Source organism: Trichogramma pretiosum, unplaced genomic scaffold, assembly GCF_000599845.2.
Source record: "Trichogramma pretiosum strain Unisexual culture from Peru unplaced genomic scaffold, Tpre_2.0 scaffold61, whole genome shotgun sequence".
Classification (NCBI taxonomy): Eukaryota; Metazoa; Arthropoda; class Insecta; order Hymenoptera; family Trichogrammatidae; genus Trichogramma; species Trichogramma pretiosum.
In genome coordinates this window covers 446,712-450,841 of record NW_019641638.1, presented here as the reverse complement: position 1 = coordinate 450,841, position 4,130 = coordinate 446,712, and positions in this window count along the sequence as shown.

Below are 4,130 nucleotides of genomic sequence, written 5' to 3'. Positions count from 1 at the left end.
TGCTGCTACTGTGCATTCACTGCTACGCATAGCTTCGGTGTACATAAAGAAAGGACTATCCAGCGCGCCCTTAATAAATTTAGCAGGCCGGCAAATTTATACTTGGCTCCTGGCAAACAGCTCGCGCGGTACACTGCTGCACACGGTCTTTTTCCCTCCATCTCTCTCTCTCTTTCTCTCTCTCGACTCCGGATCTCTTGCGTAAAAATTCCATGCGGTCCAGACGCATGCAGAAGTAACAGCAGGCATGTGCAAGGAGGGCTGCGCGCTAAGAGAAAAGAGAACTCTAATTCACGCGCGTTCCCTGGTATTTCTCTCTCTCTCTTTTACTCCCTTATTCTCTCTCTTATTCTCTAGTGCAGCGCGAGGCAATTCGTGTATTCCGTGCCTGCTGCCTATAGCTGTGTATTATACAAGTGTCTGTGTGTGTGTGTGTGCGTAAAATCTCCCCCCTCTGTAAGAGGGAGAGGAGTTTTGGTCGCCTCGGCGTATTTCAAGTCCAGCTCATACACACTCTTTCTGTCGCGCTGTATAGCCTCGCCGATGTAACTGCGAAATTCCACCCTCTCTCGTATACGTACAGCAGAGAGTGAAGTCGACGGCAGGAGAACGAGAGAGAGAGAGAGAGTCACATACACGCGCGCACACATATCTGCGTACATACAGCAGCAGCAGAGAGCAGCAACCCTTTCGTTCCCTCATTTCGTCCGTGCATTACCGCATCCTCGTCTTTCTTTACCTCGAGCTTCTCTCTCTCTCTCGTTCTCCCTCTATATAGCTGTATATATATGTGTATAGCGCGTTGGTGGCCGCGCTCGAGAGTAGCATCAGCAGCAGCAGCGGCGGCGGCAGAAGCTTGGATATAAAGGTTGTTCAAGCTCAAGAGACGAAGGTAGCAAACAGAGTTTACCAATGCATATATATGTGTGTGTGAGAGTGTCTGTGTGTCCGCCCGCTGCCGCTCTACTACGTCTGCGTCTGTGTCTATGTGTGTGCGCGCAAGCGAGTGAGGGTTTCTCGACCCTTGAGGGGGGTTGTGGCTAGCAGCATCTACCGAGTCCCTCGTCACCGCTACTTTCCTCTCTCTCTCTCTACTCTCTGTAGTCTGCCTGCTATATATATATACAACATATATACATCAGCAGCAGCAGCACTACTACTACTCTTTCGTCGTCGCTCGCCGAGCTGCTGCTGTTCTCACTCTACTCTTGGCTCTCTCTCTGTGGTCTGGTCTGGCCACCCCCGAGTGTACCAGTGCTCGCCTGCAAAACTAGCCTCTGTGCGCGTGTTTATGCGGTGGTGCTCTGGCTGGCTCGTTGCTACTGCCGCCGACGGCCATTTTACTCCCCTCTATCCTCCCCTGACCCCCTCGTGGTCTCTCTCTGTCTCTCTCTCTTTCTCTTTCTCTCCTCTTCTTCTTCTTCTTCGTCTCTCTCTCTCTCTATACTTACGTGTATATACCCCTTTTATACCTCGTCCAGCTTTTGCTCTCTCTCTCTGTCTCGCTTTGTACCTTGCGCGCCGTTAGCTGCTTCGTGCACATGTACACATAGAGCAAGAGAACATATACCCGCTAAAATTGTAATCCGACGACGGGACGAGAAACTCGAGGAGTCGGCCGCGCGCGCGTTACACTACTTCTTAAGCAACAGCAGCAGCAGCAGCAACTACTACTACGACTACCACTGCTCCTGCTCCTGCTTCCAGAGCTACGTATATACACCATCGTCTTCGTACTTACACTTCCTGTCGCCCTTATCCCTTGCAGCGCGGCAAGATTTTAGCCTTCGTCGGTGCAGTGCGCGTACACATAGATAGCAGCTACAGCTACTATATAGCTGCGAGAGCAGTGGCTGTGGCGGCGGCGGCGACTGGAATTTTGATCATCATCGAGAGCTTTATATACGTATGAATGCTCGGGATACGATGTAAAGGAGTATAGTAGCTCGACTGTACTGCCTCGCTATATAAATATACCCCATCGAATCTATTCCCTCTTTCCCTTTTTTTTTCTCTTTCTCCTCTTCCCCGGGTTACCAACCGATTTATTTATAAAATTGTCCTCGGATATTGGGATACTGTACGTCGGCCGCGCTTGAATGATTAATTACCAACCAGCTACTAACTGATCGAAGGAATAAGCACGTGCTCTCGGGGCGAGCTCGAGCTTGCAGGACGCGAGCTTCGTAATCTGTTTAGAGGATAGCACGCGCGGATAGCTGCAGCTCGCCTGAATAATGAAACGCGCACGAGGTTTATATATATTGCATCGCGATCGCGTCACGCGCGGGGTATGTCCATTTTTATACATTAATATTCGTTCTCGAATTATTCGGAGCTGTATTAATAGTAATGTAAAATTAATTCGATTCCATATTATCATGCCATTGGAAATTAATTTTTTATACATTATTTATATTATGTATCTATACGTGTGTGTGTGCTAGCCACGCTGCACTAAATATAATCAGCTGTGGATATAATCGAGCTCGTTTCGAAACAATTTCTCGTATTGTACATTATATTAATACGACTCTCTCTCTCTCTCACTCGCTCGTACGGTACCACAAAGCCGTGAAATTACCCTCTCTCCCTCCTACTCTCAATGGGCAATCGCGTATAAGGAGAGAGCGAATATAAGCCGGGACGGAAATCATAGCCGGCGTTAGGCACACTGCTGTACATATATAGCTATACGTGCGTTAAATTAACACCTCTTGGGTCCAGAGAAATCGTCTACGGGGATATCCCACAGCAGCAGCGACTCTCGTCATTTCCTCCTCGTACAAATTTAATATCCTCGATACTATCCGATTGGACACGGGGTACGTAAGAGGAGATACGGCATATCGGCGAGATTATATCCGTGCACGCATGTGCGTACCTGGACCATGCGAATTTGTATATACGTGCTTGGGTGTGTATACAGATAGAGATTTCGCGCGCTATATAATAATGGAGAATCGTCGGGTATGCGAGTACGGAGGTGCCTGTACATAGAGTCGTTTTGGGGGCTGCGGAGGGACGGGTGGCTCGCAGCTTTGCAAAATTGCCTCGAGGCTTTCTATACCTCGTGTGTGATTGTATATTATTACGATGATAGCCGGGACTCGTGAGCTTTTCTCTCTCTCTTTCGCAACTCGCGCACTCGAAGAGCCTCGAGCTTGTGTCTCGAGGCTGGGATAAGGATGAGTTTCGGATATGGGATATACTTTTTTATTATTACTATCTCTTTATTTATTGTTTATTTGATCATTTTTTTAGGATGTATAATCAATTGGATGTCGCACGTTGTGAAGATTTCACGCAACCAATCTGATTTGGTAAAGAGTCGAAGTCAGATCCTGCAACAGAAAATAAAAAAAATTTGATTAATTCACGCTTACGGCTTATATTTTATACAAAACAAATTATAAATGTATAACTCTAAGGTTTTATAAATCTACAGCGATAATTTACATAGTCCCAGGTCCGCGCGTGTCCAACCCTTACTCGTATGGACACGTATCTTCCGTTTCTTATAAATATTATACACGTATAGCATATACAACAACCTCACCGTAAGTAAGAAGAAAAAAAAACCCGTCTTCGGTGGGCTCTCGAACGTGTGCCAATAATTATCACGGAGGAAATGCGTACGAAGGCCGGCACATATATAAATACCATGCACGATGCTTATCGCGCGGGGTCGCTTCTTTTCCTGCAAACGACCTGGTGGTATATACAGCTCGAAATAATTTGTAGCCCGGCGCATTTGTCATCGTCGCGCGCGTTGGAAATAATTTCCAGGCGTAAATATTCTCTCGGGCCTGCAGCAGCAGCGGCCCGCCTCTCCGGTGTGTTGACACGTTCGGGACTGCGTCGCGCGTCCGGGGGCCAAGCCTCCGCCCGGAAATGGTCGGACCGGATCCTACGCGCGCCGTCGTCCACCGAGGACTGGTTCCGCGGATCGGGCTGGTTTTTCGCGTTTATTATATAGACTCGACCCCCTTAGCTCGCGTTCGGCTGTGTGTATTGTATGTATGTATGTGTATTATTACCGGTTGAGAGAGAGAGAGAGAGAGAGAGAGGGATTTATCAATTGTCAACGATTGAGCGTTTACGACGCAGTTACGCGTGTTTGCGGCCTA